At 40.3% G+C, this 27654-nt stretch overlaps 1 protein-coding gene across 2 annotated transcripts in view; it reads right to left on the bottom strand.

The window, feature by feature from the left end:
• Window positions 1–17152, bottom strand: part of LOC122564565 (uncharacterized) — a 98693-nt gene extending 81541 nt beyond the window's left edge. The window contains exon 1 of one of the 2 annotated variants that reach the window (XM_043719654.2): window positions 16905–17152. The gene's annotated coding sequence lies outside the window, so the exon portion shown is untranslated. Of the gene's footprint in view, window positions 1–16139; window positions 16297–16904 lie in introns of those variants that run through there. The other variant, XM_043719652.2, reaches the window with a different exon arrangement.
• Window positions 17153–27654: the final 10502 nt, after the last annotated feature.

Genomic DNA, 27654 nt, shown 5'->3' with positions numbered 1-27654 from the left:
AACTTTTAGATCTGGTTGATCCTTTTCCATCACTATTTTAAATCTAATAGAATTATGATCGCTGGCCCCAAAGTGCTCCCCCACTGACACCTCAGTCACCTGCCCTGCCTTATTTCCCAACAGTAGGTCAAGTTTTGCACCTTCTCTCGTAGGTACATCGACATACTGAATCAGAAAGTTTTCTTGTACACACTTAACAAATTCCTCTCCATCTAAACCCCTAACACTATGGCAGTCCCAGTCTACGTTTGGAAAGTTAAAATCCCCTACCATAACCACCCTATTATTCTTACAGATAACTGAGATCTCCTTACAAGTTTGTTTCTCAATTTCCCTCTGGCTATTAGGGGGGGGGTCTATAATACAATCCCAATGTGGTGATCATCCCTTTCTTATTTCTCAGTTCCACCCAAATAACTCCCTGGATGTATTTCCGGGAATATCCTCCCTCAGCACAACTGTAATGTTATCCTTTATCAAAAACGCCACTCCCCCTCTCTTCTTCCTGTAGCATTTATATCCTGGAACATTAGGCTGCCAGTCCTGTCCATCCCTGAGCCATGTTTCTGTATGATCTCCCAGTCCCATGTTCCTGACCATGCCCTGAGTTCATCTGCCTTCCCTGTTAGACTCTTGCATTGAAATAAATGCAGCTTAATTTGTCAGCCTTACCTTGTTCTCTACTTTGTCCCTGTCTGCCCTGACTGTTTGACTCGCTTCTGTTCTCAACTGTACCAGTCTCAGATTGATCTCTTTCCTCAATTTCTCCCTGGGTCCCACCCCTCCACTTTACTAGCCTAAATCCAGAGCATCCGGAGGAAATCCACGCAGACACGGGGAGAATGTGCAAACTCCACACAGTCAGTCGCCTGAGGTGGGAATTGAACCTGGGTCCCTGGCGCTGTGAGGCAGCAGTGCTTACTACTGAGCCACCATTGGATGTTATTATTTAAACAGCAAAGTGCTAACGAATGAATGGAGACCACCTCAAGTACTAGTAGAAGGGGAATGGGTAGTCATCCGGCAGATGGTATTGTAACTGATGGATCATGGAATTTCAATCACAGAATTGTTATTGTACTGAAGGGAGCCACTCAGCCCATTAGATTTGCATGAGATGTCTGAATGAGCATCCTGAATTAGTGCCTTTCACCTCCCTTACCTCTGTGCATTGTTTATATTTAAATAATCAGCTGATCCCTTCTTGAATGCCTTGATTGAACCTGCCTTCGCCACTCTTCCAGGCAATGCATTCCAGACTCAGACAACTCAATTTGTGAAAAGACTTTCCTCACCACATTTGGCATGTCACTTAAGTGTTAGGAAAATGTGAAAACGATTTTTTCTTAGCCAGGGTTACATTAAGATTTGATTATTTTTTGCCAGATAAGCCAAACACAAAAACATAGAAAATAAGAGAAGGATGCCATTTGACCCTTTGATATGATTATAGTATGATGATCCAATTCAATATCTTGCTTTCTCCCTATATCCTTTGATTTCTTTAGCCCTGAAAACATTCGAATCTTTTGGCCTCAACTACTTTCTGAGGTAGCAGATTCCACAGTTTAACCATTCCTTGAATTAAGAATTTTTTTCACCCCCACCTCAGTCCTAAATGGTTTACCCCATATCCTTCGACTGTGATCCCCAGTTTTGGATAGTTTGGTCATCAGGAACACCCTTCTAGCACTTATGTTGTCTAATGTTGTTAGAATTTTATAAGTTTCTGTGCAATCTCCCACCCCCACCTTCCTCCTAAACTCCTGTGAATATAGTCCGATCCAATCCAATCTTTCTTCATACATTAGACTTGCCATCCCAAAAATCAGTCTGCTCTGTCATGTAGTGGGGAAACCCCAAACCTCATATTTTCCATGGTCATTGGCAAATATCTTTTATGCAACTTTTCCCAAGACTCTGGATCTCCTATGCTATACACTTTAGTCAGCCTAATGGACATGAAACCTACTCTTGAATTTCTGCCAATGCTGTTCAAAAATCAGTAAATAGTCAGTAGTGTATGGGTAACAATACCTTCAATTCTTTTTTGTAATCATAAAACGTTTTGGAATACCTGCGTAATCCCATCTAACATTTGACTTTCTCTGCTGAAGACTTAGAATAAAATATGAAGACTGCATAATTAACATGTCAAGATCAAAGAAGGCCATGACTGGTCACACACAAATACTTTTAACAAGTCCACCAAGACTCAAAGTGAAGAGAAGATGAATCACCCATGACCCAGGAAGCCATACTGTACCATTCCATGGGTATCATCTGTTGAAACACCTGTTTCCCACCAGGCATTTATAATAGCATTCATTCTGAAAGTGAGGAAGAAGGTCTCAGGAAACATGTAGTTATAAATGGATTGGTCAGATAGGCAGATCAGTGGCAGATGGAATTTAACTCTGACAAGTGAGGTGATAGACTTGGGAAAAAGTGACAAGACAAAGGAGTATTCAATGAATGGCAGGACATTAGGAAACTCACAGGAACAGAAGTATCTTGGGATGCTTATCCAAGGTTCCCACAGATGGCATAGCAGCTTAATAGGGTAGTTAAGGCGGCATAAAGGATACTTGCCTTAATTAATCTAGGCTTAGATTATAAGAGCAGAGAGGTTATGCTAGAGTTATGCAAAAATTTGGTTAAGTCACAGATAAAGTACTGTGCATAGTTCAGATCACTGTACATCAGGAAGGCTGCATCAGAGTGGGTGCAGAGGAGATTCACCAAGATGTTGCCTGGGATGGAGTGCTTGAGGTCTGAGAAGTGGTTGGATAAGCTTGGGTTACCTTCTTTGGAGAAATTGAGGACTGCAGATGCTGGAGATCAGAGTAAAGAGTGTGGTGCTGGGTAAAACAGCAGGTAAGGCAGTATCCAAGGAGCAGGAGAATCGATGTTTCGGGCATAAGCCCTTCATCAGAAATGAGGCCTTGGTCAGGAATGATTTATTTTCTTTGGAGCATTTTCTTTGAATTATTTTCTTTGGACCAGAGAAGGTTGAGGGAAATTTGATAGAAGCAAATAAGATTATGAGGGGCATGGACAGGGTGGATAAAAAGTGTATGTGTGTGTGTTAGTCAAGTTCGTTACCCCTGGACTCATGTCACACTGCAGGTGACCCCATTGCACTATGCGCACACACACAGACAAGACAAGCATTCCTACACACACGCACACTCACTCTCCTACAGACCCATACACTCACGCACACCCTCTCATAGACTTATACCCCTTTAGATGCACACACACGCTCTCTCTCACAGACACTCATAACCCCAGCCTCCCTCCCTCGCCACATGAACACAGACACATATAAGTTTATGGGGTGAATTTGTACTGGAGCATTACATTTTAATTTGCTGAAAAACTGCATGAATCCATGTAAGATTCTGTAAATCCATTTTTTAGATTAGAATCGGTCTGACCATTGTGGCATAGACAGCCTCACACAGGGCAGATCACACCTTCAATGCATTATCTGGGCCGACATGGCACCAATTGTTAAAGTTCACTTGAGAATGTAACTTTTAAATGTTCTGCGATTTATATATGAAAGAACTGAAACCAACATGCCCATTCTAAAAGATGAGAGACTTAACAAACAATCCAGGTCTTTTTCAATATATAATTTCAGTTACATCACACTGTAAACTTTTGCTATAAATTCTGTGTCTTAAGATCTTATACTCACAACCACCTGATGAAGGAGCAGCACTCCAAAAACTAGTGCTACCAAATAAACCTGTTGGACTATAACCCTGTGTTGTGTGTTTTTAACATTGGTAAGTTATTAAAGGAGATTCTGAGAGACAGGATCTACAGGCATTTGGAGAGGCAAGGACCCATTTGGGATAGTCAATATGGCTTTGTGCATGAGAAATCATGCTTTATGGATTTGATCGAGTCTTTTGGAGGGATGACCAAGTAAATAAGGGCAGATTACATGGACTTTAATAAGGCCTTTGACAAGGTACTGCATGGTGGGTTGTTGAATAAGGTTAAATTTCACAGGATCCAGGGAGAGCTAGACAATTGGATACAAAATTAGCTTGAAGGTAGAAGACATAGGGTGGTGGTAAAAGGTTGTTTTTTCAAATTGGAAGCCTGTGACCAGTCATGTACTGAATGAATGATTTGGATGATAATTTAGGAGGTATAGTTAGTAAGTTTGCAGATGACACCAAGATCGATGGTCTAGCGGACAGCGAAGAAGGTTATCTAGGATTGCAGATAAGCTAAGATCTTGATTAACTGGGCTAATGGGCTAAGGTATGGCAGATAGAGTTTAATTTAGATAAATGGAAAGTGCTGCATTTTGGCAAGACTTACACAGTCAATGGTAGGGTCCTGGGGATTCTTAAAGAATAAAGAGATCTAGGAGTACCGGTTCATAGCTCCTTGAAAGTGGAGCAACAGGTAGACAGGGTGGTGAAGAAGGCTTTCACCATGCTGACTTTCATTGGTCAGAGCATTGAATATAGGAGTTGGGATGTCTTGTTGCAATTGTATATTGGTAAGGCCACATTTGGAGTACAGGATGCAGTTCTTATCACTCCACCATAGAAAGAATATTATTAAACTAGAAAGAGTGCAGTAAAGATTTGCTGGGATACTACCTAGACTAGAAGGTTTGGGTTTTAAGGAGAGACAGTGACTTTTTTTCCCTGGACTGTAGGAGATTGCGGGATGACCTTATGGAGATCTATAAAATCATGAAAGCGAAAGATAAGCTGGATAGACAACAATTTTTCCCCATGGTAGGCAAGTCTAAAACTAGAGGGCATGGGTTTAAGGTGTTGGGGTAAGATAAAAAAGGGTCCGGAGGGACATTTTTTTCACACAGAGAGTGCTGAGTGTCTGGGCTGCTGGAGTGGTGGAGGTAAGTACAACTTTGTCATTTAACAAACATTTGGACAGGTACATGGATAGGAGCAGTATGGAGGGGTGGGGACTAAATGCTGGCAAATGGGAGTAGATTAATTATGGAAACTGGAAGGCATGCACAAGTTGGCTGAAGTGACTGTTTCCATGCTGTAAACCTCTATGACTCTAAGAACCACAGTAATGTGGTTGAATCTTAATCGCCCTCTGGATATTTAGGGATGACAATAAATGTTGGCCAGGAGAAAGTGAGGTCTGCAGATGCTGGAGATCAAAGTTGAAACTTTATTGCTGGAACAGCACAGCAGGTCAGGCAGCATCCAGGGAACAGGAGATTCGACGTTTCGGGCACAGGCCCTTCTTCAGGAATGGCCAGAAATCCAAGTACAATACATTCACAGTTTTTTTTTCTATCCATAGGTAGATATTATTCCTTCAAAGAATGCAAAATAAATGTTGGCCAGCCAGCAATGCCCAAATCCCAAAAATGAATTTTAAAAAAGGTTGCCCTCTATTGAGGGGTTGGACAGCTCAGTTCCCTGGATGGCTGGTTTGTGATGCAGGATAATGCCAACAGCATAGGTTCAATTCCTATTCCAACTGATGTTACTATGAAGAACCTTCCTTCTCAACCTCTTCCTTTATCTAAGGCGTGGTGACTCTGAAATTAAACCACCACCAGTCATTTCTCAATAATGAGAGTGTAGCCCAATCATCCAGTAGGATTATGGCAACTTTATCTTTATTTTCAAACTCCTACTTGTGCAATACCTTTATCAGATGCCATCCAGAAATCCAAGTACAATACATTCACAGTTTTTTTCTCTATCCATAGGTAGATATTATTCCTTCAAAGAATGCAAATAAATTGGTTGAAAAAAATTTCTATTTCACAAATCTATGCTGACTCTTCCTGATCACTTTAAGCTTTTCAAAGTGCATAGTAATAACCTCCTTAATGACCATTTCTCGCATCTACCGTGGTAAGCATTAAGCTACCTCTCCTATTGATTCCTGTTTTCTGCCATAATCTCTTTTTGAATATCTGCAGTTTTATTAAAGTTGCATATTTTAAACAATTGGATAATTCAATGTTTTTCCAAGTAAAAATGAATTTAATTATTTGCTGAAAATGTGTCTTTTTTTGGCATTACCATTATGGTAGTACAATTCTTTAGATTTGTATCCTCCTCTGCTTTGCACCATTCATTACTTTCACACATTTTCTTTGTGATTTTCAATGCTTTTGATATGTAAAACAGTGTCAAGACAAACATATTAATACATACATGCATTCATGGAAAATAACACGAGGAAGGTATAGGATGGTCTGCCCACAGTGAGAAGAGTACAGTTGTTTTAACTTCATTGTTATTGTAGTACAAAACCAGAATCTAACAATTCCACAAAAAGTGAAATAATATTTGTATTCACAGAACAAGTTATCACATCAAAATATTTGGAAGCACTTCACACAACTAATTATTTGGAGTGCAGTGAATTGTTCTATATGCTAATCTGATAAATTGCACGGGTTTAATATTTATTCGACAATGAATGCTTTCCCCCTGTGCTTCAGCAGAACTAGGAGAAAGTAAGGACTGCAGATGCTGGACATCAGAGCTGAAAATGTGTTGCTGGAAAAGCGCAGCAGGTCAGGCAGCATCCAAGGAGCAGGAGAATCGACGTTTCGGGCATGAGCCCTTCTTCAGGAATGAGGAAAGTGTGTCCAGCAGGCTAAGATAAAAGATAGGGAGGAGGGACTTGGGGGAGGGGCGTTGGAAATGCGATAGGTGGAAGGAGGTAAAGGTGAGGTTGATAGACCCGAGTGGGGGTGGGGGCGGAGAGGTCAGGAAAAAGATTGCAGGTTAGGAAGGTGGTGCTGAGTTCGAGGGTTGGGACTGAGACAAGGTGGGGGGGAGGGGAAATGAGGAAACTGGAGAAATCGGAGTTCATCTCTTGTGGTTGGAGGGTTCCTAAGCAGAAGATGAGGTGCTCTTCCTCCAGCCATCGTGTTGCTATGGTCTGATTTAGAGTAAGGGGTAGCAGATTTAAAACAGAGTTGAAAGAAAATTGCTTCTCTGAAGGATTGTGAATCTGTGGAAGGGTGTGGTGGATGCTCAGACTTTGTAAACTTAAAGAGAAAGTGGATAGATTTAAAATTAGTAATGGTTTGGTGGGTTATGAAGAGTTATTTGTGAGTGAGGTGAGATCAGCCATGATCTTATCAAGTGGCAGAGCAAGTTCAAGAGGCTTAATTGCCTATTCCAGTTACTCGTTCTTATGTTATTATATCTAAAGATCTTTCAATCTCTTTTTAAGTATACTCAGTGATCCGACCTCCACAGACTTCAATAATAGTGAATGCCACAGGTTGACCACCCTCTGGATGAAGAAAAGTCCTAAATGGCCAACCCATATCCTGTGACTGTGACATCTAATTCAAGACTACCCAACCAGGGGAAACATCCTCCATGCATCTAGTCTGTCCCTCCTTGTTAGAATTTTGTGTTTCAATCAGAGCCCCTCTAAACTCCAGTGAATATAGGCTGGGTCAAACCAATCTCTCCCCATCTTGCCACCCTGGTATCAGGCTAGTGAACCCCCATTGCACTCCCTCGATGGAAATTATATCCTTGCTGAGGGCTAGAGACCAAAGCTGCATGCAATACTCTAGGTGTGGTTGCACCAAAGCCATACACAGCTGTGGAAAGGTAGCCCTATATCAACTCCTCTTGCAATTAAGACCAAAATACATTTGCTTTCCTGATTGCTTCTGCACTTAGCTGTTTACTTTTTTTGACTGGTGTCTAATGACACTGAGATTCCTTTGTACATTCACTTTTCCCAAAATATCACCATTTAAATATCACTCTGCCTTTCTGTTTTCATGAACCACTTGTGAATTTCTACATATGCTGCCAGACTTGCTGAGTTTCTCAAGTATTTTCTGTTCTTGTTTGTGAATTAGACACATGTTATGAAAGGTAATAACCTATTGGATAAAAAAAAATTCCTTCAATGCCCCTATCATGAAAGATTGGCAGGTCACGTTTATTACATCTTAAATCCAGTTTTTGTAGTACCACTCCAATACTGAATCTAATTCCTTTTTCTTGTGAACTAGTTTCCTACATAATACTGAATTCTGGATGATTTTCCTCAATTTATTTCATACATTGAAAATATAGTAAACAAAATTAATTTAGTTCCCAAATGTTTCATAAGTATTATAGAACTTGAAGACCCATTCTCAGACAGCGACTGTTGATTAAGCATGCAGGGGATTGAGTTTTAGAGTCGTGAGATCTTGTTGCAGCTCTATAAAACTTTGGTTAGACTGCACTTGGAATATTGCATCCAGTTCTCATCGCCCTATTATAGGAAAGATGTGGATGCTTTGGAAAGGGTTCAGAGGAGGTTTACCAGGATGCTGCCTGGACTGGAGGGCTTATCTTATGAAGAGAGGTTGACTGAGCTCGGACTTTTTTCATTGGAGAAAAGGAGGAGGAGAGGGGACCTAATTGAGCTATATAAGGTAATGAGAGGCATAGATAGAGTCGATAACCAGAGACTATTTCCCAGGGCAGAAATGGCTAACACGAGGGGTCATAGTTTTAAGCTGGTTGGAGGAAAGTATAGAGGGGATGTCAGAGGCGGGTTCTTTACACAGAAAGTTGTGAGCATGGAATGCGTTGCCAGCAGCAGTTGTGGAAGCAAGGTCATTGGGGACATTTAAGAGACTACTGGACATGCATATGGTCACATAAATTTGAGGGTGCATACATGAGGATCAGTGGTCGGCACAACATCATGGGCTGAAGGGCCTGTTCTGTACTGTACTGTTCTATGTTCTAAAATGTGGATCACAAATTGTCAACTTGTTTTACCCCTACTAGAATGTCTTCTTTATTGAGTGGAACACCAATTCACTAAGCCTTAATAATAAAACTACTTTGAGTAATATCACATTTTATAAATTTTAGATGACTTCAACATTTAATTCATCAAGTTTAATTAAACTATGTTTATTGAAAAAATAGTGAAGTACATAATTAGATGAAAGAATTATCAAATAAAAATTAAATGAAATTAATTAATGACCTTGTGAATTAAGGCATCCTGACAGCATTCTGATCGTAATATGATTGAACTGTCCATTCTGTTTGACAGAAGAGTGAGTCCAAAATTATGAAACTTAAACAAAGGCAGCTATGAAGGCAGAACCAGCTAATGTAAAATGGCAAATTAAATTAAAAGATAGGTTAATTGAGATGCAAAAGTGCAGTAGTAGACATTGAAAAGGATATGCCATAACAGACAGAATTAATACATTTCAATGAGAAAGAAAAAAGTCTCAAGGGAGGATCCACTCTTTGAGATTAACTAAAAAATGTCAAAGAGTACCAGATTTATATTGTGCAATGATTTGGAGACGCCGGTGTTGGACTGGGGAGTACAAAGTTAAAAATCACACAACACCAGGTTATAGTCCAACAGGTTTAATTGGAAGCACACTAGCTTTCGGAGCGACGCTCCTTCATCAGGCACTATCACCTGATGAAGGAGCGACGCTCCAAAAGCTAGTGTGCTTCCAATTAAACCTGTTGGACTATAACCTGGTGTTGTGCGCACAATATAAAGTTAAAAATCAAAGATATGTTGCAGATTAGAAGATACAAAGAAAGAATCAAAGAATTACTGAAAAAAGTAATAAGGAGGAAAAATTAGAGTAAAGAAAAAGCTAGTTAGAAATGTAAAAACACATATTAAGTAAAAGATTTTTTTTTAGAAATTAGCATTGGCTCTATAGAAAAGAGCCATGAGAATTAATGATGGAAAACAAAGAGCCGAAATTAAACAGGTATTTTGCTTCAGTCTTCACAATAGACAAGACATGTAACCTCTCAAAAATAGCTATAAATCAGGAAATGGAAGGCTGGGAGGAATTCAAGAAAATTACAATGACTAAGAAAGTGATATTAAACAAACAGTTGGGAGCTATGAGCGGATATCTTCATCCGATAGTCTTAAAAGAAGTGGCTCATGAAATATTTGATGCATTTGGTTTTAATTTAGCAAAATTACTTACATTTGGAAAAGTTCCCATTAGATTAGAAAATAGTGTAAGTAACTCCTTTATTCAAAAGTTGAGGGAGACAGAACATAGGAAAATACAGGCCATTCAGCTTAACATCAGTGGGAAGATGTTAAAACTATTATTAAAGACGTTTTAGCAAAGCACTTTGAGACATTTAAGGCAATCAGAGTCAACATGGTTTTGTGAAAGGCGAAACATGTTTAACAGACTCATTGGAGTTACTTGAAGAACGAACATGCTGGGAATAAAGGAGAACCAACGGATATGGAGAAGTTAAGCTTTTACAAAGCATTTGATGAAGTGTTACATTAAAGGTTATTGCAGAAAATAAAAGCTCATTATAAAGGAAGTAACATATTGGTGTGGATAGAAAATTGGTCAGCTAACAGTAAACAGAGAGTAGTCAAAATGGGTTATTTCCTGGTTGGCAAGACATAATGAGTGATTCACCACAGGGATCAATGTTTTACATTTTATATAAATGACTTGGGTGAAAGGATAGAAGGATGTTTGCCAAATTTGATAAGTAGGATAGTAATTTATGAAGAGATAAACATAAGGCAAATAAAATGCAATGTCTCTTTGATGGGAAGAATAAAAAAAGGTAGCATATTATCCAAATTGTGCAATGCTCCAAGATGCAGAATGATTTGGGTGTCCTAATACGTCATACAAGGGGGCACCAGATGCAGCCAGAATTCCTCTGCTCTACCAGTTCCTTTTCCTTTTTTCTTTCTTCTCCCTTCTGCAGTTTTTCTTCCCCAACTCCCAATTTTCAACTTTTTAAACTTCTGGACTTCGAGTAGCTTGAATATTTTTAAAACTTTGTATTCCAATGCGACACTTTCTTTTAAACACTTTCAATTCTGTAACAAGCACTTAAGATATTTATAACTTGGTACTCTGTACTTAAAGATGGCTCCAAAGTAATGACATTACAAACTTTTCATGCATCATTCAAGAGCATGTGATAATAAAGACTATTCTATTCTATTGTATGTATCATAACAGGTTAATATGCAAATGCAGCAAAAAAGTTAGGAAATTTAGTAGAATGATATCATTCATTGCATGAGGAATATAGGGAGATTATGCTTCAGCTATATGGGACATCGAGAGTACATCTAGAAGTCTATACTGAGCACTAGTCTCTTTATTTAAGTAAGGGCATAAATACAGGTTACAGAAGGCTCACTAGACTAATATCATGTAATGAGTAGACTGTCTTTAGAAAATATTGGAAAGGCTAAGATTGTATCCACTGAAATTTAGAAAAGCAGGAGGCAGCTTGATTTAGACATTTAATGATTTGAGGAATCTTGATGAGATGGATAAGGAAACAATGGTTCCCCTTGTGGAGAATCAAAACTGAGGGAACACTGTATAAAAATAAATTTAAGATAGAGATGAGCAGAATTTATTTTCTCTCAGACGATCATAAATGCTTGGAACTCTCTTGTTCAAACATTGCTGGAAGCAGTATCTTTGAAACCTTTTAGAGCAGAGGTAGATAAATGTTTGGTAAGTGGGGGAAGGGGGTTGAGTTGAAAGCCTTCATAGGTAGACAGGAATGGAGGGAAACAGATCAGCCATAGTCTTAATGAATGCTCGAGCAGGACAGAGGGGCTGTGTGGTCTACTCCTTTTTCTCATTTCTATGTTTACATAAATGTATGTATGTTTATAACCTTGGAGTTGACATTGGATTTCAACTTCAAATAAAATTGACAGATTCTGTAAAACTCATCTTTCACACTGAGTTATAACAATGGTAAATATTATGTTTACTAAAAAGATAGTAAAAGTACTTAAATATATTGGAAAGCGTGCAAACTGAAAATGTCATTATTGCAAAGGTGTTAGAACATGGAAAGTCAAATTGATTGGCAAGTCAAAATTAAAATTGATTTTGTATTGAATAGAATTGCTGAAATATTAAATATATCTGACAATATCTGTAATGTATAAATAGATATTACAATCATGAATCAATGGCCAGCATATTATCATAAAACAAAGAACTGTGGATTTTGAAAATCTGAAGCAAAAACAAATTGTTGGAGAAACTCAGCAGGTCCAGCAGCATCTGTGGAGAGAAAGCAGAGTCAATCTTTCGAGTCCAGTGACCCATCTTCAGAAGTGTATTATAAAGCTTCCATTCAACTTAGTATCGGTTAACTTGCAGAGCTAACTAGCCATAAGCATTTGTTTTGCAAGACTGTGTCATTCACAACATTTGCCTGACAATTGTAAGTATATGAAGTATTTCAAGACTCTGAAAGCTTCAAAACTTTTTTAAAGTTTTTGGACAGTTGATGGAGATTGTATGAGAATGAAAGATGGAAATAGGGACCCATCGATTAGAACATTTTTAAATAAGCTAAGTAAAAGTCCACCTATATTAACTTGGATCTGGAAATACATTTTGAATGGGATGAGTTAAGATGATTTTAGAAGTCCCAAATGAATAACTTTAGTCATTACTGCCTCAGCCTCCGATGCAAAAACTCCGAGTTCAAGCCTCCACATTATAATTTGGATGAGTGCTATTTTTCTCATGTTTTATGTTCATGGGTATTAATGTAGTTCAGACATTCCTAGCAATTTGCTTAGCTGGGAGGTTGATTGCTGACTCTCTGCTCTAAGAGTGCAATACATGCACCTATTGAACTGAAATGCTTGTTAACCGGTTTATTGCCAATGATGTACCATGTGAATCAATGTAAATCAGTAAAGGCAGTTAAAAAAAAAGGGTTAACTAAGGACCAAAGTTTCCTAATATTGCAAATCAGAAGTGTTGTGTAAATGAAACCAATTTACTTGTTTTATTACATTTTGATTTCTATGTGAGATGGCATGATAACAGGATTTAACTTGAGGCAAGTGTGAGTAACCAGGTTCATTTCTCATTAATCTGATTATATTGTCACTCAGAGCACATATAGGTGTGAAATATTGTACTAAACCAATCGTTGGAAAGTCACAAGTTCACCATTGTGTGCAATTTGCCTTTGCTATGCTAGAAATTGATTCTGAACATTAAAGTTCAGCTTCTCTTTCTCCATAAACATGGAAGTCTGTCTGAAGTAAAGTACTGGCGTTGAATATGATGCTGCTTTGGAGTTTTTTGTGAGGCATAGCCCAGTAACATATCTCCATTGATGAGGTCAGTGGATTGATTTGAAGCTATCACTTGCCAATGGTTGAAATGAACAACCATAGTCATTTGCCAAAATTATAGTGTTAAGACAAATGTATTGCATTCTCTGGGTTTAAAGCTGACAACACAGAAGTGACCTGAAGTTTGATTTGAAATGAGATGGGCAACTATGTTATACTGAATTTTAATGTGCTATATAATGTTACAGGTGCTAATTGAGTTTCACAGTACAGATGACCTTTTAATAGACTTCGGAACATTTTTAATATTCCCATCTGCTCCAGTTGGATCTGTGAAGTTTAATGAAATGTTTCTTCATTACTTAGTGCAAACCTAACCATTTGGTGTAGATCACTGAGATTAAGTCTAAAATACTTGGTGATCAGTCAATTTAAAGCAACCATATATTTGCTGCTCAAAATCTTCTAATCCATCAGTAGTCATCAACTATAGTTTATGGCAATAGAAGTACAGTTTTGTGGTTCCATTTTCATTTGCAGCAACAAGCCATTGTCTGTATCTTGTTCGCCTAATCCAAGTTAACTTGAAAGTTGTATTTACTTGTACTCCACATTTCCACCCAGGAATAGGTCAATTGTGTCATTTATGGGGAAGGGAAATGCCATTAATACAAAATGCAATACGCATTCCTTGAGTAATGTGAAGATGCTAAAGCAGCTGGATTTATGGGAGAGGTTTTAAGCGGTTTTAATAAATATTCTTTCACATTATGAAGTTTAATTAGCACTGAATTAAGAGACCATTATTGCCATGCTGGAAGTTTCAAAAAGATTCAATAACAGATTTTGCTCATGGTTTAAATACATGCACAAACATGGCATAATGGTGGAGAACAGTAAACCTTTGACAATATGTTTAAATATTTAAAATTTCTGGATTTCAGTTCTTGTTATAAATAATGATAAAGTAATTTGAAGTGCTCATTGTCATAATAAAATCCTGATTGATTTAAAGAGTCTTTGCTGTCTAGAAGCTGACAAAAGAAGCAAGCTTGAGAGGCCAAATGAACTATATATGCTTTTATTTTCTATGTACTGATAATATGCATGCAAAACAGCCCTCCAAATGATATAAGCAACAAATATTATTGATAACTGCATTGAATGCTCCACATTTATGTCACCAACATACAAATGAAGATTCACAGAACAGCAGCATAATGCCTGAAATTAAATAAGGATTATTCAGATATATTTCCACATAGTTTTGCCCTTACATTTGAGGAGGAAACTGACATCGAATCATTTGTGTATTCCAACATACTAATGAAAATAGGGCTGAACTTTAAAGGAATGACATCACAAAATTCAATTTTTCTGCAAAATAATGATATCACTTCAATGCAAAAATGCCCACGTCACCTCTGAAACATAATGTTGCAGATCATATTGAATTGTTATTATTCACCTTTTCTACAAAGCAGTAATGAATATCATAACATTCTTTAGTAATGGTCAATGTTTTCAAAGCTGTCAGCAGTTGGAACTTGCCTGGAGAATGTTTGGTTCAATTACACCTAGACTTAAAATGATTTGAGAATAATGAAGTGCCTCACTCTGAAAAGTCACATGTTTATCGGAGAAGGTAGACGAAGAAACACATGATAGGACAAGTTCATCCATCTACAATTTTTTTTTGTCTGCCATATCTATAACATTAAAATCAAACAACACATTTTGGAATGCACATTTTTGCAGTAGTGTACTTTTAACATTTAGGTCTCTACACAGCCACTTAAAAACATTAATGAGAAGGGAGTGTTGCTTCAACATAGTTTCAATCAGTTGTTGCAATATATTTGAATACATTTACAGCCAAGCCCTTCCCTAAAGCACCCAGGAATTTGTAGTTGATGCTAGACTGCATTTCCCGGCTTGTCAACTGAAGTCTTGTGGTTCCAACATTTTTTATATATTGGTCATTCATACAGATTTGTTTTGCTCATTAAAATATGAAAATCACAAATAAATATTTATGGAGTCAGATATAAATCCTAGAAACTACAAGGTTAGTAAAATGCCTTGATTCATAAGGAGGTAGGAATTGTGGAATTTAATCAGGTAACAATTTCTATTGTTCTCCTGACTACACCTAAATGACAGAATGATTTACAGATATGCCTTCATTCCACACCCTGCAGTAAGGCGCATGCGTCATGGGAAACAAAGGAACTCAATGGCTCTCGACCTGAGAATAAGCCGCAATGTCTGAGCAAGGAGTCTGGAAAATCCACTCGATAAAACTGCGCTCTAAGTTACCAAGCTTTACAGAAGAAAAAGGAAGTGACCGAAATTTCTACATTTAAATAGTAAATCATGTTGCAAATTTACCATAATGTCCTTACAGTAACGCTTCCCCCCGTACATCGGTATCAAATTAGAACTTGATGCAAAGCAATTATAGTCAGTTCTTTCCCTAATAGTCATACAACCACAGGTTTCATCGAAATACTAAAAATCGTTTCCTACATGGCTTTAGCGAGCGTCTATCATTCGACTGTGCATCAGTAAGGTGCTGGGAATAGCAGCTGTTAATTTTTTTCTATACTCAGAAATCCTATGACAATGACATGATTAGTTCAATTAAACTGTCGTTCTTTTTCGTTCCGAGATCGATTTTAGACAAGGCCATAGTGATGTATCCCTCATAATTGCTATAGGTTACTGTGCTAAATGAATGAGACTTGTTGACTTGCATCCCTCCCAAATACATCAGCTTCGTAAAGCTTGTATTACCAAAGAATGGAGTCTCTAATCAAAAAGATTCAGTCATCTGAAATGACACATTTTGCATTCACACATCACAGCAGAGTCCTTAAAAATGCACCCACTGCTTTACACCAATAATTCAAGTGGCTGCTTTGTTTCCGAAAATGCTGTTGCTCTCCATCAGATCAAAACCTTTCACATTTGAGCGTTCACCCGCGCGGTTTTTCACCAAAATGTTCTGCTCCGTGTCTTACCGTTATTCCGATGTGAAGCTGCTTATACCAGTCTGTGTGTGTGTGAGAAAGCGGAGTTTTCAGTGCGGGACTCAGGCGGCACACCTCTAGAGCTGCATTTCGCCAGAGAGTGTGGGCAGGAGCCGAGTAAACCTTAGCCCATTTGTAAAATAATATCTACTCGGAGATGGCGCAGTGAATACAATTGGACACAGAGACCGGCATCACGTGCTCTTTAAGCGTTCCAAATTGCAGCTTTAAAATATGTCATTAAGTGGTTTAATTTTAAATATCTTCATAACGATTTGGTACTCTTTGATAAGCGCAGCCTGTTTTCTTTACAAATGTAACCTTCCGGATGAAATTTTAATTGAATCCCTGAAATGTTAGTCATTATAACGAAGTGTCCATTGATTGAAACGACAAATGCATTTCATACAATGAGTTTTTTTTAAAATTGGAAGTTTATCCTGAGTTGTGAATTCATTTGTGATTGCGAGTGGAGGCGAGGCGGATCTTTTCCTAATCAACTTGCTGAAGGTGTTAAGAAGCAAGGACCGATTTGTGTTGTTACATTAGCAACAATTCCTCTTAAATTCTGTGTACGGGTTAGACCGGAGGCTGGTGAATAACAAGGGTTTTGGAGACCGAAGTTCTCTGGCGCCCTCTGCAACGTTTGTTCCAATTTGTCTTTGAGTTTCAACCACTCCAAGAGAGACTCTCAGTTCTCAGCTTCTTTAATATGAGAAGCATCGTTAATTCTTCAATAAAATGTTACACACTTACCAGAGTCCGATGGATCTTGAATATTCACTGATTAATAGGATTGTTTTCTCGGCTTTTCAATCAGGTGGAAGTTTTGTGATACTTTTAGCAAAACGCGTGTTTATAAATTTTTGAGCCGGGTTTCGTTGTGAGTTCATCGCTTGCTTCCTGTGTCACTGGGACGAATATCCTCATGGTTGGCCGTGAGTCGTTCGGTTTCAAATCGAAAGAAATGCACTGAGAAGGCTCCCAAGCAACCAGTGCGTGTGAACTGAATATAGATCAGCCCCCGTCTCCGTGGGAACTAGAACTGCATGTGCGATCCACGGTGAGGCACAGACTGACTAACTAACCCGAACCTACAGCACTGGTGATAACACAAGGACTATAAATAAACCAGGTTACAGTCCAACAGGTTTATTTGGAAGCAATAGCTTTCGAAGTGCTGCTTCTTCATCGGGTGGTTGTGAAGCAGGACCATTAAACATTGAATTTATAGCAAAAGATTGCAGTGATTCAATAATACTTTGAACAAACCTAGATTGCTAAATCTTTCATCTTTTAGAATTGATTTGCTGGTTTAGGTTCTTTAATATGTAAATCCTAGAACTTCTTTTAAGTCACACACTCAAGATAATTTAAGGTTTCATAACAAAAGGTGACATCTCAGCTCAGACAATGCCATAAATGTGTGTGAGGCTGGAGTCTGTCTGGACCCCAAACTTGAGTAAGACTGGTCCTCTTTCCAAAGTGGAATTTAAAAATATTATATGGATTGTATTATAGACCTGAAGAAGGGCTTATGCCCGAAACGTTGATTCTCCTGTTCCCTGGATGCTGCCTGACCTGCTGCGCTTTTCCAGCAACACATTTTCAGCTCTGATCTCCAGCATCTGCAGACCTCACTTTCTCCTTGTATTATAGACCCCCTAGTAGTCAGTGGAAATTGAGAACCAAATTTGTAAGGAGATTTCAGTTATTTGTAAGAATAAAAGGGTGGTTATGGTAGGGACTGTTATAGTGTTAAAGAATTTGTTAAGTGTATACAAGAAAACTTTCTGATTCGTATGTGAATGTACCTACTAGAGAAGGTGCAAAACTTGACCTACTCTTGGGAAATAAGACAGGGAGGTGACTGAGGTGTCAGTGGGAGAGCACTTTGGGGCCAGCAACCATAATTCTATTAGTTTTAAAATAGTAATGGAAAAGGATAGACCAGATCTAAAAGTTAAAGTTCTAAATTGGGGGAAGGCTAATTTTGATGGTATTAGGCAAGAACTTTCAAAAGCTGATTGAAGGCAGATGTTCGCAGTAAAGGGACAGCTGGAAAATGAGAAGCCTTCAGAAATGAGATAACAAGAGACCAGAGACAGTATGTATTCCCATTAGGGTGAAAGGAAAGGCTCATAGATGTAGGGAATGTTGGATGACTAGAGAAATTGAGGGTTTGGTTAAAAAAAAGAAGGAAGCATTTGTCGGGTATAGACAGGATAGATCAAGTGAATCCTTAGAAGAGTATAAAGGCAGTATGAGTATACTTAAGAGGGAAATCAGGGCAAAAAGAATGTCCAGAACACATTAATAGGCTTTTCACAGCCTGTAACACATCATCGATGAGGATGAACACCTCGCCAAGACCTTCCCTACACCTCTACTTTTCACCTTTAAATTTTAAACAGATCATTGTTTGCAACAATCTGCCCAGCCTTCAGGACAACATTGACCACAACACTGTACAACCCTGTCATGGCAACCACTGCAAGGTGTATCAGAGTGTTGACATGGATACCACCATTACATGTAGGGACACAACCCACCTTGTACGCAGCAGGGTACTTATGTGACTCAGCCTACATTGTACATGGTACATTAATGAGACTAAGCAGACACTATGACAATGGATGAATGGACACAGCGCAACAATCATCAAGCAGGGGTGTTCCCTCCTAGTTGGGGTACATTTCAGTGGTCAGGGACATTCGGCTTCGGACCTTTGGGTAACCATCCTCCAAAGTAGACTTCAGAATAGGCGACAACACAAAGTGGCCGAGCAGAGGCTGATAGCCATAGCTGATGGCCTCAACCGGGGCATCGGATTCATGTCACACTACAGGTGACCCCAGTGCACTATACAGTCTCTCTCACACAGACACAGACACACACACTCTTTCATTCTCACACATTCACGCAGACCCTCTATCATACACAAGCTTTCTCTCATATGCACACTCATACATCTCCCACACTCACACCCACGCATGCACCCTCTCACATTCTTATACCCCATCACACTCACACACAGTTAACTAAGCTTGCACACAGACTAACACACATTCTCTCATGTGCATGCACACTCACATGCACACATTGACTCTGTCTCTCTCTCTCTCCTGTACAGGCACACATATATAAGTTTAAGGGGTGAATTTGTATTTGCAGAATTATATTTGCAAATTCATTCTATTTTGCTCAGAAAATGCAGAACCTGAAAGCAGTCAATGCAGACAGTCAATCCATATCATATTTCTAAATTCCACTTTGGAAATAGACTGACTCAAGATTGGAGTACAGACAGATTCCAACCTCACACCTTTAAGGCAATGTCTGAGCTGAGATGTCACCTTTTGTTATAAAACCTTAAATTATCTGGAGAATGTGACTTAAAAGAAGTTCTGGGATTTGCATATTAAAGAACTGAAACCAGCAAATCCATTCTAAAAGATGAAAGACTTAAAAATCTAGGTTTGTTCAATGTATCATTGTATCACTGTAATCTTCTGCTATAAACTCTGTGTCTTATGGTCCTGCTTCACAACCACCTGATGAAGGAGCAGCACTCTGAAAGCTAGTGCTTCCAAATAAACCTGTTGGACTATAACCTGGTGTTGTGTGGCTTTTAACTTTATCCACCCTAGTCCAACATCGGCTCCTCCAAATCATGTGAACAGAATGGGGTGATTCGAGTCAACGGGAAACATCTCAAATTGCCAATCTATTGTGATTACACTTAGAGCTTCAGAAATTAAAGTATTCATTTTAACTATAGACCCCAAGTTAATTGCAAGTCTTGGTATGAAGACAATTTTGAATATTAACACAATCACCTGATGAAGGAGCATCGCTCCGAAAGCTAGTGCGCTTCCAATTAAAGCTGTTGGACTATAACCTGGTGTTGTGTGATTTTTAACTTTGTACACCCCAGTCCAACACTGGCATCTCCAAATCTTGGATATTAACAGTTTAGGTATGTGCTGGGAAAGGCTACCCCCTCCCCAATAGCAAGGTGGAGCAATAGAGACTCCAAAGCCAAATGAACCCCAACTGCCTGGGGCGAGGGAGTTGAGGGAGGGACTTCAACAGCAGCCGAGGAACTATCCTGTCCAAAGGGTGCACATGCCTCACACCCTCCCCCACATCACCCCTATACAGTTACAGCTCCCCATGCTTCATGTCAGTATAATAGAGATACCTTTAAGGCACATGCTTATGACTTCATCACAGTACCATCGCCTGTGACCTGAAGGTACTAGGTCTTTAATTCCATCTTGTCTCTAATCACTTGAAGATGACAGTCTGGCTGGAAACATGCTTCTCTCCTGTTAATATTATTTAAGGCACTTAGGTTCCTGAGGCCTGCAACGTCTGTACATAAGAATTGCAAGAAATCCTGTTGGATTCATCATGTTACAGGTGATGACATAAACATTACTACATTTGATAAAATACCCTCATACTCACACCATGATAGCACTGGTGACTATGCAGGAAAGACTTCAGTAGCCTTGTGATACATATTAGTTAAACTAATTAGGGACCAATCAGATAATAACTTTGGACAACTGCAAATTCGACCAAAGGGAGAATTTTTCATTCTATAGCAGCATCTGCGTCTGTGATTACACTCCAATGTCATTATCTGTAGGTGGGGCATTAACAACCAAGTAAGCAGAACTCATTTGTTTTTGATTAGAATATAGAGTTTCAAGGCAAAAGCATTTCCAGGATTGTCTTAAAGGAAAGAAAACATAAAAAGGTTGCACTTTTCTGTGTTTAGATTTAGATTTAGATTAGATTACAGTGTGGAAACAGGCCCTTTGGCCCAACAAGTCCATACCGACCCTCCGAAGAGCAACCCACCCAGACCCATTCCCCTACATTTACCCCTTTACCTAACACTACGGGCAATTTGGCATGGCCAATTCACCTGACCTGCACATCTTTGGACAGTGGGAGGAAACCAGAGCACCCAGAGGAAACCCACGCAGACACGGGGAGAACTCCACACAGTCTGAGGCGGGAATTGAACCCGCGTCTCTGGCGCTGTGAGACAGCAGTGCTAACCACTGTGCCACCGTGCCGTTCTTAAAGAGAAGTCAGTTTTGAATCTATACTGATACAAAAGTCAGGGATACATGGTTTAAAGTGATACAATCCAACATTTGAAACAGATATGTCACTCTGTCTTCACTCCAGAGTAGATGGATGTAAATACAGAATTTGGGAAGAGAAATTGTGTGGATCTTGGGCAGATTGACATAGGGAGTGAGGAGGTATTGGAGGTTTTGGTAGGCTTAAAAGTGGACAAATCCTCAGGTCCAGATGAGTTGTATCCAAGGTACAGTGAAAAGGAGGAAAGAAATTATTGAGGCTTTGGCCCAAAGTTTTAATTCCTTTCTGACAAGTTGGGAATTGCCAGAGGATTGGAGGACAGCTAATGTAGTTCCACTTTCAAAAGGGTGGCAGAGATAAACAAGGGAATTATAGACCAGTGAGTCTCACATCATTGGAGAAAATTCTGAAGGAGAAAATTAATCTCCACTTGGAGATGTGAAGTTTGATCATTGATAGTCAGAATGGCTTTGTCAAAAGGAAGTCACATCTAATAAATTTGATTGAATTTTTAAATGAGGTGACCAGATGTGTACATAAGTTGAATACAGTTAAGATAGTTTATATAAATTTCAGCAAAAGCGTTAATAAGGTCCCACATGAGAGACTAATAAAAAATGATGGATAGTATCAAGCTTTTTGAGTAGTCTTGAAGTTGCACTCATCCAGGTAAGTGAGAATTATTCCATCACATTCTTGATGTGAGCTTTGTAGATAGTAGACAGGCTTTGGGGAGTCAGGAGATGAGTTCCAACATAAGAGTAAGTCAAGTCAAGGGTAGTTTTATTTGTCAATTCTACCATATGCAACTGATACAGTAAAAACGAGACAGCGTTCCTCCAGGACCAAGGTGCTACATGGACAGCACAAACTACACGGTCATACACAGGGTGACATAAAGTGCAGAAGAAGTGCAAAACACTCAATACTGCACAGTCATTCTTGACATGTCAAGATAATAGGCACAGCGGTGTACAAATTACGATGGAATAAAAGAATGATAACTAGTAAACATTGTTCTGGCAGCAATTAGAAGTTGTACAAAGAGTCTCAGATGGAACAGAGTCTGTTCATACGGTGTTAAGGAGCCTCATGGCTCGGCGGAAGAAACTGTTGCACAGTCTGGCCATGAGAGACCGAATGCTCCAGTACCTTCTGCCAGATGGCAGAAGGGAGAAGAGTTTGAGTGAGGGGTGTGTGAGGTCTTCCACAATGCTCTTAGCCTTTCAGATGCAGTGTATGGTGTAAATATCCATAATGGAGGGAAGAGAAACCTCGATGATCCTCATAGCTTTCTTCACTATCCGTTGTAGGGTCTTACTATCCGAGATGGTGCAATGTCGGGTTATGTGAATATGCAGCTTAAGTTACATTTAGTTCCAGCTTTCTTCAGTTCCTGGAAACAGTCGGAGAAGTCACAATGTTATATATTTGGGCAGTTGTGTGCAGGAGAATTTTCTGACACAGTATGTAGTCAGGCCAACACGGGGTGACGCCATATTGGATTTGGTACTAGGAAATGAACCCAGCCAGGTGTTAGATTTCGAGGTAGGTGCTCACTTTCGCGATAGTGACCACAATTCAGTTATGTTTACAATAGCAAAGGGCAGGGATGGGTATATACCGCAGGGAAAGAGGTACAACTGAGGGAAAGAGTCGAGAGTGTGGTGCTGATAAAGGCAGCATCTGAGGAACAGGAGAGTTGATGTTTCAGGCAAAAGCTCTTCATCAGGAATCACTGAGGGAAAGGCAATTATGATACGATTAGGCAAGATTTAGGATGCACATCATGGGGAAGGAAACTGCAGGGTATGGGCACACTTGAAATGTGGAGCTTATTCAAGGAACAACTACTGTGGGTCCTTGATTATAACATACCTATCAGGCAGGGAGGTAGTTGTCAAGAGGGGGAGCCATGGTTTACTAAAGAAGTTGAAGCTCTTGTCAAGAGAAAGAAGAAGGCTTCTGTGAGGATGAGGCTTGAAGACTCAGTTAAGGGCTCTGGGCGTTAAAAGTTAGCCAGAAAGGATCTAAAGAGAGGGCAAAGAAGAGCCAGGAGGAGACATGAGAAGCTGTTGGTGGATAGGACCAAGGAAAACCCTAAGGCCTTCTCCCGGGTGCCAGGGTCCGAGACGTCTCGGACCATGTCTTCAGAATCCTTAAGGGGGAGGGTATGCAGCCAGAAGTTGTGGTGCACGTTGGCACCAACGACATAGGTAGGAAGAGGGGTGGGGAGGTCATTCAGGAGCTCAGGGAGTTAGGCTGGAAGCTAAAAGCTAGGACGGACAGAGTCGCCATCTCTGGGTTGTTGCCGGTGCCACGTGACAGTGAGGCAAGGAATAGGGAGAGAGTGCAGTTGAACACGTGGCTGCAAGAATGGTGTAGGAGGGAGGGCTTCAGGTATTTGGACAATTGGACTGCATTCTGGGGAAGGTGGGACCTGTACAAGCAGGACGGGTTGCACCTGAACCAGAAGGGCACCAATATCCTGGGAGGTAGGTTTGCTAGCACTCTTCGGGGGGGTTTAAACTAATTTGGCAGGGGGATGGGATCCGGACTTGTAGTCCAGCAAATAGGCTAGCTGTTTGTCAGGATGTCCAAGAATGTAGGGAGGCTGTGGAGAAGGTAGCACTGACAGGGAGTACTTGCGGACACAGAGATGGGCTCAAGTGTGTATACTTCAATGCAAGGAGTATCAGAAATAAGGTGGGTAAACTTAAGGCGTGGATCAGTACCTGGGACTACGATGTTGTGGCCATCATGGAAACGTGGATAGAAGAGGGACAGGAATGGTTGTTGGAGATTCCTGGTTACAGATGTTTCAGTAAGATTAGGGAGGGTGGTAAAAAAGGAGGGGGGGTGGCGTTGCTAATTAGAAATGGTATAACGGCTGCAGAAAGGCAGTTCGAGGGGGATCTGCCTTTGGAGGTAGTATGGGCTGAAGTCAGAAATAGGAGAGGTGCAGTCACCTCGTTGGGTGTTTACTATAGGCCCCCCAATAGCAGCAGAAATGTGGAGAAACAGATTGGGAAACAGATTTTGGAAAGGTGCAGAAGCCACAGGGATAGTCATGGGTGATTTCAACTTCCCAAACATTGATTGGAAGCTCTTTAGATCAAGTAGATTGGATGGGGCGGTGTTTGTGCAGTGTGTACAGGAAGCTTTTCTAACTCAGAATGTAGATTGCCCAACCAGAGGGGAGTCCATATTGGATTTGGTACTTGGTAACGAACCGGGACAAGTGATGGGCTTGTTAGTGGGTGACCACAATTCTGTGACTTTCACCTTGGTTATGGAGAGAGATAGGTGCGTGCAACAGGGTAGGTTTTACAATTGGGGGAAGGGTAAATACGATGCTGTAAGACAGGATCTGAGGAGCATAAGTTGGGAGCATAGGCTGTCAGGGAAGGATGTCGTGGAAATGTGGAACTTTTTCAAGGAACAGATACGACGTGTCCTTGATATGTATGTTCCTGTCAGGCAGGAAAGAAATGGTCGTGTGAGGGAACCTTGGTTGACGAGGGAGGTTGAATGTCTAGTAAAGAGGAAGAAGGAGGCTTACATAAGGTTGAGGAAACAAGGTTCAGACAGAGTGTTGGAGGGATACAGGATGGCCAGGAGGGAGCTGAAGAAAGGGATTAGGAGAGCTAACAGAGGGCATAAAAAATCTTTGGCGGGTAGGATCAAGGATAACCCCAAGGCCGTTTATGCGTATGTGAGAAACATGAGAATGATGAGAACGAGGGTAGGTCCGATCAAGGACAGTAGTGGGAGACTGTGTATTGAGTCGGAAGAGATAAGTGAGGTCTTGAATGAGTACTTTTCTTCAGTATTTACAAACGAGAGGGACCGTATTGTTGAAGAGGAGAGTGTGAAATGGACTGGTAAGCTAGAGGAGATACTTGTTAGGAAGGAAGATGTGTTGGACATTTTGAATAACTTGAGGATAGACAAGTCCCCCCGGCCTAACGGGATATAACCTAGGATTGTGTGGGAAGCAAGAGAGGAAATTGCAGAGCCGTTGGCAATGATCTTTTCGTCTTCATTGTCAACAGGGGTGGTACCAGGGGACTGGAGAGTGGCGAATGTTGTGCCCCTGTTCAAAAAAGGGAATAGGGATAACCCCGGGAATTACAGGCCAGTTAGTCTTACTTCGGTGGTAGGCAAAGTAATGGAAAGGGTACTGAGGGATAGGATTTATGAGTATCTGGAAAGACACTGCTTGATTAGGGACAGCCAGCATGGATTTGTGAAGGGTAGGTCTTGCCTTACAAGTCTTTATTGAATTCTTTGAGGAGGTGACCAAGCATGTGGATGAGGGTAGAGCAGTGGATGTAGTATGCATGGATTTTAGTAAGGCATTTGATAAGATTCCCCATGGTAGGCTTATGCAGAAAGTCAGGAGGCATGCGATAGAGGGAAATTTGGCCAGTTGGATAGAAAACTGGCTAACCGGTCGAAGTCAGAGAGTGGTGGTAGATGGTAAATATTCAGCCTGGAGCCCAGTTACAAGTGGAGTTCCGCAGGGATCAGTTCTGGGTCCTCTGCTGTTTGTAATTTTTATTAATGACTTGGAAGAGGGAGTCGAAGGGTGGGTCAGTAAATTTGCAGATGATATGAAGATTGGTGGAGTTGTGGATAGTGAGGAGGGCTATTGTCGGCTGCAAAGGGACTTAGATATGATGCAGAGCTGGGCTGAGGAGTGGCAGATGGAGTTCAACCCTGCCAAGTGTGAGGTTGTCCATTTTGGAAGGACAAATAAGAATGCGGAATACAGGGTTAACGGTAGGGTTCCTGGTAAGGTGGAGGAGCAGAGGGATCTTGGGGTCTATGTTCATAGATCTTTGAAAGTTGCCACTCAGGTGGATAGAGCTTGTAAGAAGGCCTATGGTGTATTAGCGTTCATTAGCAGAGGGATTGAATTCAAGAGTCGTGAAGTGATGTTACAGCTGTATAGAACTTTGGTTAGGCCACATTTGGAGTACTGTGTGCAGTTCTGGTCGCCTCACTTTAGGAAAGATGTGGAAGCTTTGGAGACGGTGCAGAGAAGATTTACCAGGATGTTGCATGGAATGGAGAATAGGTCGTATGAGGATAGGTTGAGAGTGCTAGGCCTTTTCTCATTGGAACGGAGAAGGATGAGGGGTGACTTGATAGAGGTGTATAAGATGATCAGGGGAATAGATAGAGTAGACAATCAGAAACTTTTTCCCCGGGTACAACAGAGTGTTACAAGGGGACATAAATTTAAGGTGAAGGGTGGAAGGTATAGGGGGGATGTCAGGGGTAGGTTCTTTACCCAGAGTGTGGTGGGGGCATGGAATGCGCTGCCTGTTGGAGTGGCAGAGTCAGAATCATTGGCGAACTTTAAGTGGCAATTGGATAGGTACATGGATGGGTGCTTAAGCCTGGACAAATGTTCGGCACAACATCGTGGGCCGAAGGGCCTGTTCTGTGTTGTTTTGTTCTATGTTCTAGGTTCTATGTTATATGTTCTATAGGTATATCATGAATAAAAGAATGACTAGAGTAAGTTTAGGGCCAATCAAACATAGTCGTGTGTGGAATCTGAGAATATAGGGGAAGCGTTTAATGAATACTTTTCGTCAGTCATCATATTGGAAAAGGGCAATGTTGGTGAGAATGCAGAGGTACAGGTTATAAGATTAGATGGGAATGAGGTTGACAAAGACGAGGTTTTAGCAATTTTGGAAGATCTCAAAATAGATAAGACCCCGGGGCTAGATGAGATTTATCCTCGGATTCTCTGGGAAGCCAGGGAGGAGGTTGGCTTTGATCTTTATGTCATCATTGTCGACAGGAGTAGTGCCAGAAGACTGGAGGATTTCAAATGTTGTTCCCTTGTTAAAGAAGAAAGTCAGGACAACCCTGGTAATATAGACCTGTGAGCCTTATTTTGGTTATGAGTAACATTTTGGAAAAGATTATAAAAGACAGGATTTATTCTTTCTGGGAAAGATTAATTAGATTAGGAAGAGTCAACAGGGTTTTGTGAAGGGTAGTTTGTGCCTCATTAACCTTACTGAGTTCTTCGAGAAGGTGACAAAACAGATGGATAAAGTAAAGCTGTTGATGTAGTGTATATGGACTTCAGTAAGGCATTTGATAAAGTTCCACACAAAAAACAGAGTTTCGGGATTGAAGGTGATTTAACGAATTGGATCAGACATTGGCGAGCTGAAAGAAGACAGAGAGTGGTGGTTGATGAGAAATGTTCATCCTGGAGCTCAGTTACCAGGGGTGTGCCACAAGGATCTGTTTTGGGGCCACTGCTGTTTGTCATTTTTATAAATGATCTGGAGGTGGGCATAGAAGGATGGGTTGGATAACACTAAGGTAGGCAGAGTTCTGGGTTACAGAA

The sequence above is a fragment of the Chiloscyllium plagiosum genome, unplaced genomic scaffold, assembly GCF_037043375.1.
Source record: "Chiloscyllium plagiosum isolate Xiang-an unplaced genomic scaffold, Cpla_swu_hap1 HiC_scaffold_34, whole genome shotgun sequence".
Classification (NCBI taxonomy): domain Eukaryota; kingdom Metazoa; phylum Chordata; class Chondrichthyes; order Orectolobiformes; family Hemiscylliidae; genus Chiloscyllium; species Chiloscyllium plagiosum.
The sequence above is the reverse complement of the archived record's forward strand: the minus strand, read 5'-3'. Positions and strand labels throughout refer to the sequence as shown.